Genomic DNA, 14426 nt, shown 5'->3' with positions numbered 1-14426 from the left:
CAAATATATTTAGAAAATAAAGCTTATCTAATACCTTTAAACGAGCAATTCTTCTTTATATACATATGTGACGTTCCATGGCAAAAGGTACCTTATGGCTGCTGGAGCTTACGTCGCATAGCGCCGCAATACTATTGAACCGGCGTTAATAATAGCGTAAGCGCCAACCGCCATAAGGTACCTTTACCCGTGGGACGTCACATATGTATTTTGGGGATCTAGGATGGCTGATCGAGCGAGATCGCATCTGTGGCTATCAAAATGTCTGCAGACTTTTCGTGGTCTAACTCTAATAAGTTTTTTCAATTTAGGGGTCATCCATTAATTACATCACACGACTTTCTAGGTTTTTTGACAACATTTTGATTGTACAACTCCTAAATTCAATCCCAAAGAGGGTTGAAAATTTTGTAACGAGCTTTCTGCGAATAAAGTGACGGGTGGAGACTATCTACCAAATAACTTACTTGTTCTTCCTTTTGCTACTCGTATTTAATTTTCCCTAATTATATGATTACCGCAGGTACAGATCCAGTGCCATGCTTGTTCAGCCAATGTCAGTAATTTTTGTACCGAGACTGACTGAAATAGCAAGACACGTTCGTAAGTTTTCGTGACTGTACTTATATAAATTTTATCTGTTACTTCTATATCTCACAAGATCTGTTAATCATACGAGAAAGTGAAACTTAAGAATCTATGAAAATAAATCATAATATTGCTAATTCATAGATTGTAAAGTTACAGGCCGATTCGAACATACACTGACATCAGAATGCTATTTGAATCAATGTTATTTAGTTACCTTTTATTTCCCTTTTACTTATCCGTACATGTATTGGCGGGTATAGCACGATAACTAAATAATAACAAATGATTCAAATATAATTCTGATGTCAGTGTACATTCGTTCGAATTGATTTGTTACACTTCGTTTGGCGACTGGCCCACTGGAAATATAGTAAATATAGTAATAAATAAGTTGAAGATTTATTTTTATTTAACGGTCGTATATAAAACAATTAAACTGGAAAATATACCTTTTGAGACAAAAAAATGTGAAAAAAAATTGTTATCTACATATAAAAGATGTTAGATAAAAGTGTTTTTATTTATTATATATGAGCCTAGAGTCTCCCACTGCTGGGAAAAGCCCACAACCCACCAATTTCTGTCAAAGGCGTCGAGGTCATCCCGCCAACGCCGCGCCGCGCCGTCGAGGTTTGCGCGACCACGGGTTCGATTTAGTGGCGCCCAATTAGTCGTTGATTTAGCCCACAAGTCATCTGGCGTACGGCAATCGTGTCCCGCCCAGTCCCACTTCAGCTTGGCTTATGTTTCAGCCACGTCAGCTATTTGGATTTTGGAGCGTATACTTAGTGTCTCTGTTGCGATTGGTCAACTTCACGCCGAGAATACTACGGCTATAAAAGTGTACTAAGTATAAATTAAATTGTTTCCATATTAAAATAAAATAAAATCCACAAAAAAAGCCAAATAGGTATAATTTAGTACTTTCAAGTTAATACGTGTATGAGCTATTTGTAGCTACACTATAAGGGCCAAATAATATACCTATATGTATATTCTTGTCACGTTTTACTAGACTTTGTCACAAAACTAATTATGAGTATCACACAGTAGGTACATTTCACAAGTGGCCTATTTACGCCCTCAGTCGGCCCATTTTTCCACGGAGCGAGCCTACCCATTTATTTCCCCGGGTTATTTATTCGTATTGCACATGTGGCCACCGTCCAATACTAATTTCGCAATGTTACCGACACACACATATAACCACATTTTGTGCAGGTTTTCCCTGCGTTTTCTATTTTTGGATTTAATATAAGTTTTAATATAGTAGAGCACAAGAATTTTATGAGCAACAAGTTGTGCTCCGGTATATATTTATTTTTACTAAGTTATATCCAAAGCAGGCCGATTCTATTGAACATTTTGAAACGGTTCTCATAAAATTTTGATACGACCTTCCGTTGTGTCTTAAGGAGGCCTGGCCAAGATGACTACAGATGCGGTGCATAATTTTTTCGAACGTATTTTCTCGGAAACGTTCGAATTTGTCATGCTACTTCAGTCAACCTCAGTACTTTTTGTACCGAGACTGACCTGAAATAGCAAGACACGTTCTTAGGTTTCCGTCAAAATACGTGAAATGACATGTTCCTGTGGTTAAAGAGTGATTCTCAAAATAGTGGCATCTTAACCTGTCATCGAGTTTTTGAATTGAATGTATGCTCATTTGCTCTTTTTGATATAAAACAAAAATGTTCATGGATAAGCAAAAACAATGCTTATCGAGGCCAAGTCATTATTTTTATTTTTATTTAATACTTATATTGAAAAAAAAAAAAAAGAGTACCACATTTCACTGTAACCTGTCTCGTCCAAATGCATCGCTCTTCCAGTTTTAGTTCTTTAGATTTTATAAGCACCAATTAATGTTAATAAAACATCATGCTATATAATAACATAGACAATATTTTTTAAAATGTACGTTGCACGGGTCTTATATATAATTTTTATATAACAATATGCACGCACGAAGTTTGTCCAAGGATATTTCACTGTAACCTGTACATCCGCGGTATCGCATCACACTCACGCACACAAAATTATATTTAGATCATAAATGTGAAAAATATTAGGTAAGTATCAAACTAACCACCGTGGGGAACCATTATGAACCAAGTGTCGTAGTTTCGGACAGTGTTGGCCGAAAGTTAATCCAAATTGAAAATGTTGGCCATTAACCATTATAAATTGAACCTTAAACCGTAACGGACGATTACAGTTTACGATTCAATTTATAATGGTCAATGGCCAACATTTTCAATTTGCATTAACTTTCGGCCAACACTGGTTTCGGAGAGACAAGTGATTAAAGGCAGGAATCTGGAGTTTGTAACAAAATGTTAACTTTAACTTGTCTCGATTATTTTACGAAATTGGTATGGGGCATAATGTAATAATATTATTTTAATTTTGTATGAAGGTATATTCATATAGGTATGCTAAAAGTGAGACATTCGTATTATTATCCGTTTAAGAGATAAAATATAAAAGAATGTATTTTCACTGTAACCTGCTTAACTTTAACCTGTGATCAATGTACAGGTTAATGTAAATCTCGACAGGTGATTGTGACTTCTGACTCGATACATATATGTACAAAACCTTTCAGTCTATATTATGTCCGCTTTCACTAGCATAATTAAATAACGCCAGCTCGTGCTGGCCGTCTGGATGTTCACACAGGAAATGCAGGACGTGATTTTAGACTCTTTCAATTTGATTATATATTATTTTATATTAAAACTCACTTTAAACTGCTACATTTCCCTCCTAACCTGTGTAGTGTAACTTTAACCTGTATCTCAAAACTTCAACTTGCCATAATTTCGTTCCCTTTTTGAAATTTGGGTTACTTGAAGTATCAAAAAATATCCATCATTCTTAAAACTTAAAAAAAAAACACAAAAAAAAATTTTTCGTTAACTTTAACCTGTAGATGCCACTAATTTGAGAATCGCTCTAAAAGCGCTGAACCGATTTAGACGAAATTTGGCATGAAAATAGTTTGAGTCCCGGGAAAGAACATAGGGTAGTGTTTATAAATCATAACTTATAATATAACATCCCTCTTTTTGCATTAATGGTTAAAATTAATTAAATTCCCAATAAAATAACGACAACATAACATACACACCTTTTACTGTATCACAATAGATTAAATACATAGAAATTGTCCATTAGCGAACCTAATATCGAGATGGAGTAACCGTGTATGGTGTCGTAAAATTTTATCTGTTTGTGGGTAGGCATAAACATTAGTACGACCAGAGTAGATTGATGTATAGAGTAGTGTATCTCTAAACAAGGTCGGGCGCATAAACAAGTGACCGTCCAAGGAGGCCTAGAGTCATTGAATAGATTTACGGTTTAGACTCACTTGTTTCCCTAGAATAGTGTAGTCTAGTGTAGTGTAGTGTAGTGTTATATGTTGTGTGTGTGTGTGTGTGTGTGTTATGTGTGTTGAGGCCGTCCAAGCTAACTTTGTACCGGCTTTAAAAGAACAAAGTGAGGTAGTGTCATTTTTAATGTCATATTTTCATAGAAACTTGATATTAACGATGATAAGCCACACATTGTCATTGCAAATACAGTTAGCATAAATGCAGTTAGCTTAAGTTTAGTCCGACTCTTGGGCCCAATTGTAGAACAGTATTAGACTTATTATACCCGTACGAATTGACAGTTGGAGGGCTTATGAGCGCTGGTGGCCTAGCGGTAAGAGCGTGCGACTTTCAATCCGGAGTTTGTTCGTCGCGGATTCAAACTCCGGCTCGGACCAATGAGTTTTTCGGAACTTATGTACAAAATATCATTTGTTATTTACCAGTCGCTTTTCGGTGAAGGGAAACATCGTGAGGAAACCAGACTAATCCCAACAAGGTCTAGTTTCCCCTCTGGGTTTGGAAGGTCAGATGGCAGTCGCTTACGTAAAAACAAGTGCCTACGCGAATTCTCGGGATTAGTTGCCAAGCGGACCTCAGGCTCCCATGAGCCGTGGCAAAAAGCCGGGATAACGCAAGTAGGTAAGATGATGATGATCATTAGAAAAATGGGCACCTTGGATGAGTAGGAACGGGCAGTCATTGCATCTAACCTCCTAAGGGCCAGCCATACAAATGAAAAATCCAGAATTTGCCACTGAAATTTGAACCTCTAGTGCAGGGAATAGAGTTGATTTTGGTTTTGTTTGAAAATATAACGAAACAAAACAAATGCGACGCTGTTCCAATTGAATATGATTTAAATTTCATTGGACTGAATAAGTACAATAGGTAGGACCTTGGGCCTTAGGAGGTTAAGATTGGTCGGTCAAACGTGAATTCTCATTATGTTCGTGGATAGAGTACTGATTTTAGTCGTTACTTTGTGGTTAAATGGTCAAGTGTGGTAATTGAACGATATTGAGCTATATATTCTGTTTTACCTTGACGAATTATTTGCCATGGGTAAATAAAGATGAAAATACATCGTGTGCCGCATTTTACTCGCTTACAGTATTTTTTCCTTTTACTGTCCGTATGTCACATAAATCATTATATAAGGAATATATAAGGCAAAATGTAACTCCATCTTCATAGTTTTGTGCTTTTTCTAGGCGCATCCTCTAGAAACCTGAAATATTAGTTTGGCAGACAAATTTCAAGTTCTTACGAAAGTCGTCTGACCTTCCAACTCATAGAAGAAACTTAAACCTTTATAGGGTACCTACAATATGATTTTATAAGAAAAAATAATCACCCTATAACGCAATAGTTTTATATTTTTTTAAGTACAAATTTGAGGAAGGTGGCGATGAGGCGTGAATTGAGGATTTCTAATAATCTGGCTCATTAAAGGGTTATTTTCACTTAGGTTACGTAAATTCCGAAGGCGAAATTTATATTTGGAGCTAATTTGTAAAATACATAAATTATGTAAACTGAGATTCAAGAGAAGATTATCTCATAACCTTATCCCCTTTAATATTATCAGGCGTAATCCTTTCGTTAATTGTTTTAAATTAAATTCCCTTTCAACGAAAACCATTTTTTAGCTTATCGGCAATTATCGTATCTGTTGGCTCAGTTCGAAACTGTATAAAAAACCTTAAATGCATGATTTTTTCTTTTTGCCCGAAATTAATATATGTATTACGTAATTGTTTGCGGATCATGGAAAAAATGGTAAAAAAATTATAACATCCGTTTTCACTGCGAAAACAGTGTTAGAATTTGAATAGGCTAAATTATATTTATGTAAATATGTAATTTTCAGTACTAGATATATGAACATTTTTACTACCATTAGAAAGGTACACTATTTGTGATATACCTACGATAAAGTTTTTAAATATAGAATAATTACAAACCCCGAAAACACCGTTCAAAATCACATACTAAAAATCATCAACACCTGGATTTTTCCAAGTTTTCCGACCTTTCGTCTTAAAACGAATGTTATTTTTATAAATTAAAAATACTGCGTCAATTTTACCCTTAAATGCATGATTAAAAAAATACTAATAATAAAAAGTAATAAATGTAGGAAGCGCTGGTGGCCTAGCGGTAAGAGCGTGCGACTTTCAATCCGGAGGTTGCGGGTTCGAACCCCGGCTCGTACCAATGAGTTTTTCGGAACTTATGTACGAAATACTAGTCGCTTTTCGGTGAAGGAAAACATCGTGAGGAAACCGGACTAATCCCAATATGGCCTAGTTTACCCTCTGGGTTGAAAGGTCAGGTGGCAGTCGCTTTCGTAAAAACTAGTGCCTACGCCAATTCTCGGGATTAGTTGCCAAGCGGACCCCAGGCTCCCATGAGCCGTGGCAAAATGCCGGGATAACGCGAGGAAGATGATGAAAAAGTAATAAATGTCATTTTGGATACCTGCATGAACAGCCACGGGCCATCAAAATATACGATGTAGATTTAAGGGTTAAGTCATTATTCGTCCAAACGCTTGTTAGGCTCTTTTTCTATAATAAGGCTGAAATAAAACGGAGTCCATCCATCTAAAACCACAAGGGATGGTGTTGGTTCTTATTGAGATCGGGACAAATGACTGCTCCGATTCTATAAGGATATATCTGTAAAATATTGTGCTACGATAAGTAACTCTATGATTAATGTATTTAAGGCTAATATTAGTTAAAATATGGTTCATTTTTGAACTCCGGCAAAGAAATAAAACGCGGTGAGTAGACTTACTGCCGTTTGTACCTAACATATACCTAATACTGTACTGTACTGTTTTTATACTGTACTGTTTTTATACTGTACTGTTACATAAGGTACTTACTTACAAAGTCTGCTCAGACACAAGGGACAGCCTGTATATAGGATGCCCTGTAAATAATGGACAAGTTTTTTCACCTTAGGGCAGTTCAGGGTTCAGGAAATGTACTTGGGCGTTTTCACTTAAAAGTGTACCATTAACTTTTTTTTTAGAAAATCTTTTGGGTTATTTCTATACTCAGAATCAAGAGGACTTTTTCGAAAAAAGTAAATGGTGCCATTTTGGTTCTGAAAGCCCGGGTTACAGGTTTCTTAGGAAAAGTTCTGTGGTCCTAGAATCCGATTTAAAAATTTGGAACATGGCTCTGAAATTCAAAATATTCTGTTTACGTTTGTATAGTAACTCGTGGCATTTAGGTAGCACTTAAAAGATTAGTGATGAGCACACATCGGTAACTCGTGGCACTTGACAGTTTCTAACAGACTAGAGATGTACAATGTTCTTCCTATACGAGTCGAGAAAAAGAAACCACTAAAAAAAGGAATTAATTAAACTAATCTTTTATGTGCTACCTAAATGCCACGAGTTACCGATGTGTACGTTATATGGTACAAGTAGGTAACTATGTAGGATTTAACGATTTGTATGGCTTTATAGTAGTTTTGATACAAACTTAAAGAACACACACAGATTCGTGCATGCGATTTTCGAAAATAATAAGTACCTACTCACGAGAAAGCCTCATCATGAATAACTTACATATTAAAACAAAGAACACACAAACGTACGTTACCAATCAAAGTTCGTTGCCGCTACATATTTCACTGAACATCTTTATTAATGAAATCGAGTGAGGCTTAAACAGTACGGTCAGAATGCATAATTAACATGAGCATAACAGAGGGGAAAATGGCGATAAAAAAAATACTTTCAAAACCGTCTCGACTCTGGTAACACTGGAAAGTAAGTGATCACGCGCGTATTGTCACGCGAAGAAAATGCCTGCTCGTAATTATACATGTATTATGTTTATTCACGAGAATAAAGATTTGTAAAAAAAACCGGTCAAGTGCGAGTTGGACTCGCGTTCCAAGGGTTTCGTACATTAAGTCCGACTCACGCTTGACCTCACATTTTTAATGGTTTTCCTGTCATGAATAGGTAAAGAACTATTTTAAGTATTTTTTATTAATTTTAGACCCAGTAGTTTCGGAGATAAAGGGGGGGATGGTAATTTTTTGGGTATTTGTATTTTCTAAAATAACTTCTAACCTATGTATTTTAAAATAGAAAAAAAAAATATATTTGAAATTCTCAAAACGAGCTCTTTTATTTAATATATAACACGACATAATGTGAAAAAGTTTATTTTTTCACTTTCTCATTTACCCCCCAAAAGTGGCCCCCATGTTTCAAATTCATTTGTTTACATTATATAATCAGCTTTGGGTCATTAATTTACATATGTGTACCAAATTTCAACTTAAATGGTCCAACAGTTTCCGAGAAAATAGGCTGTGACAGACAGACAGACGCACGAGTGATCCTATAAGGGTTCCGTTTTTTCCTTTTGAGGTACGGAACCCTAAAAACTTGGGGTTCTGTGAATAATTGTTGATTTTAGTGTGGTTTAATTGCGCACCTGTCAGTGGCAGCACGAGCGTTTAGCGGGTAGATAAAACATCTATCAAGTTGACAAGCTTCAGAGTCTGGTTATGACGGTTATTCAGTGGTAAATGCTCGTTAACGTTACAATTCAATTGTTACGGATATTTAATTTTGAGAAGAGACAATAGGAAGAGAGAACAAAGAAAAGTGAGTCTAAGAAAACAGTAACACAAAGGAGCCAATAAGGGTTAGACAGGATAAACGTCTATACTTAAATTTATCAAGATATTTTTTTAACAAATTGCATAATTTCATTTAGGAATCAGTTACGTTGAAAAGGATTCCGAGAGATATCTATACACAAATTTGAGTTAACCCTTTACCGCATACGAAGCCATATTATGGCGGATATGATATTCAACTCTATTGATAGCTATTAAAGTTCAAATTTAACTAAATATATTTTATTACCTACATGCAGAAAAGGGTTAAAATCGGATTATTGAGTACAATATACTAGAACTTCATTATGTCTACCTATTCCAATTGCCTAAAAGTAGATACCATTTAATTAATGATCCATGTCAAAAGTCATGTCTACTTTAGGTTTTGTATTGTGTACTTATCGCTATTTTCTTTTTGTGAAAGTATTCACCATCTCATAATATATCTTCATCAGTAAAAGCATAAATGTATTTTAATGATTTTATCATAATCGCAAAATATATGAAACAATTTTATGAAACTAGATGCCCCTAATTTTTTGGCACTTTCTTATAATTTTCTTTCTTAAGAACCTTCTCCTGAAAATAACAAACACACCAAAAAAAGAATTAACGAATTGGTCCACCCGTTCACGCGTGAAATAGGGATTGATTTTTATATAAATATATAGATATAGACAGACAAATCCCAGTTTAAAGCTCGTAAACGTGATCATTGTATCTGGTAGCATTGTCTCGGTTGAATAGAGTCTGTACAACACAACAATATGCCGACTGAGAAAGCTTTTGCGGACCTAATAAAGGATACACACGCCATCTGAACAGAAAACAGACCCGCTTACCGCTCGATCCGAACTTTGTATTATGTCAGTGTCAAAAGTGACATTTTTGTTTGAAGAAACGTCATATTGCCACCTCAAACAATTATGTAATTTAATATTGTTAACAATTATGGCACGTATAATTTATTAGATTAATTAGGAAACTTACTGTTACATTAAACATTATACAAATACATAATCTTCAACTAGTCCAAGCCGGAAGCTCCGGCCCGGACCCGGTCTAAAGTGAGTCATCATTTAATGCGGTCGACTAACCAAATGTTTTCAGAATTGCACGACTATGTGTCCCTCGCATTACCCGATGAGGCCGCCTTGAAAAATGATAGTTGTTCGTACTGAATCCGTTCCTATTGTACAACTCCTTCCCCAATGTTTCAGTGCTTAATGTATTTCGTACTTAGTGCTTAGTGCTTATGATCTTCCTTTGTCTTGATTTTGTTCTGTGCTTCAATAATAGGTTGTGGCAGTTAAATTCTCATCAGAAATTGTTCTTAGTAAAGGGAAACTTATCTTTTGTTAACTATTTCTCCAAAGTATCCTAACCGCAACAATTAAGTACTTTTTAGGGTTCCGTACCCAAAGGGTAAAACGGGACCCTATTACTAAGACTTCGCTGTCCGTGCGTCCGTCCGTCCGTCCGTCTGTCACCAGGCTGTATCTCACGAACCGTGATAGCTAGACAGTTGAAATTTTCACAGATGATGTATTTCTGTTGCCGCTATAACAACAAATACTAAAAACAGAATAAAATAAAGATTTAAATGGGGCTCCCATACAACAAACGTGATTTTTGACCAAAGTTAAGCAACGTCGGGAGTGGTCAGTATTTGGATGGGTGACCGTTTTTTTTTTTTGCTTTTTTTTTTTTTTTTTTTTGCATTATGGTACGGAACCCTTCTTGCGCGAGTCCGACTCGCACTTGCCCGGTTTTTTAACTATTTTTTATAGAAAATATGATTATTTCTCACATTAATTGTGTAAAGTTATTTTACAGTACATAATAAATATGGTGCTACTTTAAGTACGTACTTTACTTACGGGATTAAGGAAAATACGTGCCTATGTCAAAAATTTAAAGGACCAGGGGCCCGTTTCTCAAAAGCTTGTAACTTATAATACAAGTGGAAGTCCCTTTCTAACAAAAGCTGTCAAAAAGTGACATCCGCTTGTATTACAAGTTACAAGCTTTTGAGAAACGGGCCCCAGATGTATTGTAAAACGTTGTACAATACATGTGCGATAAGGTAATTCGCGAATTTCCTACTTTTCGCACTTGTATCGTAATGTTACTAATATATTCCAGCAGTATTGCAGCACGACATTACTGCCGACTTTGCTGCCGCAAATGTCATCGACGTTGCTGCCGGGAATTTTGAGATTTGCTGCAGCAATGCAGTCAGCAATGTCACGCTGCTGCTATAGTCTGAATAAGAAGTTAACTACTCTGATTGTACAGTCGCAATCAGATACATTGGAACGGCTAAGGCGCTCACAAATATCTGAACACGCCTCTATTGTCAGGGCGTTAGAGTGCGTGTTAAGATATTGTGAACACCTTGGCCGCTCATATATATTTGATGGCAACTGTACAGTATACAATGTATACGCAATAGTCAATAAAACCGGCCAAGTGCGAGTCGGACTCGCGCACGAAGGGTTCCGTACCATTACGCAAAAAAACGGCAAAAAATCACGTTTGTTGTATGAGAACCCCACGTCAATAATTATTCTTTTTTTAGTATTCTGTTGTTATAGCGGCAACAGAAATACATCAACTGTGAAAATTTTTACAGCCTAGCTATCACGGGTCATGAGATACAGTCTGGTGACAGACAGACAGACCGGCGGACAGTCAGACAGACGGACAGACGGATAGACGGATAGACGGACAGACGGACAGACGGACAACGGAGTCTTAGTAATAGGGTCCCGTTTTTACCCTTTGGGTACGGAATCCTAAAACAGGCCATGTGCTCAAGCCCATGGTCTTCTATTCCCAGAGTGACACGGGCCTACGTCACAAAAAAATTGCCACTTTATTTCAACATAACATGTTACATGGGTAGGGGAGAAGTGGCATGAAAGAGCCAGGTTTTGAAAGAGCCATTTGCATTATTTCGGTAGTTTTAGAACAGATTAGGTTGGCAATATTATTTTTAGGTGGCAACACTGATTTCCCGTCACCCACAAACATTTGACAGTTCGCCGAAACCAACAGACGCCGGTACATCGAGTCAAAGATTTTGGCACTCAAAAGTAAGTTTTTTGCTTCATTTAACTCGTTTTTTTGTATTTTTTTGTTAACAATTATAGGCAAATGGATTATAGATTCAGTTTGTGCATATATTTGGCCTTATAGCTTCATAAAAACTAAGCTGCAAAAGGTTTGATATTGTTGTTATTTTGAAGGTTATATTTTTTTCTGGAACCAGTAGTGAAAGAGCCGGATAAATGGGCCTTGAAAAAGCTGGCTCTTTCATAACCTTGAAAATTTTTTTTTAAATAAAATAAAATAATACTATATAACCACATTTTTAATTTGTTATTAAATTATTTGCTTCAGATATTGCATTATGGAGAACGCTGGTCGAAAAAAACGAAAAAGACCCGAAAAATCGGTAATTGAAGAGGCAGTCGCTGAAGTTTTAGAAAAATGACAGTCTATAAATAAAACTGCACTTATCTTCAATATATCGAGGGCTTATTTAGCGAAAATAGTTAAAAAAGCAAAGAATGAAGCAAAAAAACTCCAAAACAAAAACAAACAGTGATGATTGCACAGTTTGTAGCAAATCATATGAAAATAGTGATCAAGATTGGTTTCAGTGCAAAATTTGTTTTGGTTGGGCTCATTAGTCTTGTGGCTTTATGGAGCAATTGATTTTTTTTTGTAAGATATGTTTCTAATTATGAGAAAAATATGTTACATATTCCATGTTGCTAACAGTCTTATTTTTATAATTAATGAATAGAGAGATATTTAAGCTCAAAGTTAGCAATATTACTTTTGAAGTTCCTGAAGATTTATTGATGTTGGTTTTGATAGAAGGTTTATATTTTATTTATTTTAGAGACTGTTATTAATAAAAAGCCGCCTATATGCTAGGTTATATAGTAGGTATATGTACCTATGACTGATTAATTATGTTAAGATTAAAGCGTTACAAACGAACACTTAAAATGACTTTGAATTAAAATTTTCTTAAAAATGTTAGTAACTACTTAAAGAAATTTGTTATAATTGTATTAAGAGCTTTTTTTCATGTCGCATTTATTATTATTTTTGATAATTTTCTTAATTAAGCGTTGTAATACGAACCGGCTCTTTCAAAACTTGTAGCAGCTCTTTCAATACTGAATTGTTTTGAAAGAGCCAAATGACATATTTTTTTGAAATGCATATTTCGTTGATTTTTATATATTGTTTAAGATTTGTTTGTACGAAATTACATGCTCAAATAAATAAAGAATAATTTACAAACAAAATAATAACATTTTTTTAATTGTAAGTAGTCTTTATTCCTCCGTACAGAAAACTGGCTCTTTCATGCCACTTCTCCCCTACATTATACCTATGGTTAATAAGTTAAAATATTTCTTTATAATTTTATAATTTTCATTTATATGTATTTTATCTTAAATTTTACAATAACACGTCATTTTTAATTATTCGTTAGCAATATCTTCCGATTCACGAAAGAAATTTCAGACGTTCGGGTAATTCTGTTTACATTACTGGCAACACAGGATAGCGCTGTCACATTTACTATTCGGATCTAGATAACTTCATGCCCTGACCGTCATCCTTGTCGAACGCGTGTTAATTGTTATTTCCTTCTCGCTCAGTGTCAGCAGTCGCAGTGTTTTCCAAACATTTCACGTCGTAAGCTTGGTAATTAATGTGTAACTGTGAATTAGTTTTTCAAACGTTTGTCTTGTATAGATAAATAAAGTTTAATTGAATACATTAGATTTGTTTTATTTTACTATGTTTCTACATGAAGAACTTGCCGTTAAAATAATTTTCACCGTTGGTTAAAATTCTCCCACATTTTAAAGTTTGAGAACCTGTAAACAGCATGATGACGTAGGCCCGTGTCAGTTAGGTCATACGCGAATCTCGGAATAGAGTACCAGGCGGAGTATATTATTATACCATGCTCAAGCCATTTGGACATAATCCTATGAGGAAAATTAAAGATGCTATGATGTCTCTAATAGGGTCTTATAATAGTCGTAAATAAAATCCTCTTATATGAATGATTAGTGTAGTAAATGAAGCAAGTTGTTGTATGGAGACCCATGCATTAATTTCTCAGTCGATGAAATTTTGCTTGGTTATTGTATAGTATGAGCCGAAACTAACATAAATATCCAAAAAAAAAAACACTCCTAAGTTAGGTATTTATACGTAAAAATACAAATCTGTTTATATATTGAACCGAGTAATTCTTCCGTCCAAAATTATTTTACGAAATAAGTTATTTGTATCAGTATGTGATACTAGAAAAAAATCTTAAAACTTTTGTCAAACATGAGAATATTATTTTATGATAATTCCTTTTTTGGCGCTCATTTTCATCGGAAAATTGCTCTGCCATTTTTTCCTTCTTATATGATCTTAGAATATAATTTGGCGTTGTGGGTAAGAAAATCCAATAAAAAATGCATACCCAAGTTTATGTATTTTAGAACTATTAAAAACTGAGAGTGGAAAATTTCTCAGCCTGATTTCTTATTACATATATACTAAGTAGTCACGTATACACTTAAATCCAAAATATCCAAAAGAAATATCATCCCTTGTACACCCCGCTCCCTATATACTGCTCCCGATATGTTTAGTTTTTAATACGCTCGTTATTTTTTTGGATGTTTTTATAGTTGAATGGAAAGAAAACTGTGAACTTAATTCAATAAATAAAATGGATAGAGAAATTTTCCA

Source organism: Cydia splendana, chromosome 21 (genome assembly GCF_910591565.1).
Source record: "Cydia splendana chromosome 21, ilCydSple1.2, whole genome shotgun sequence".
NCBI classification, from domain to species: domain Eukaryota; kingdom Metazoa; phylum Arthropoda; class Insecta; order Lepidoptera; family Tortricidae; genus Cydia; species Cydia splendana.
The sequence above is the reverse complement of the archived record's forward strand: the minus strand, read 5'-3'. Positions refer to the sequence as shown.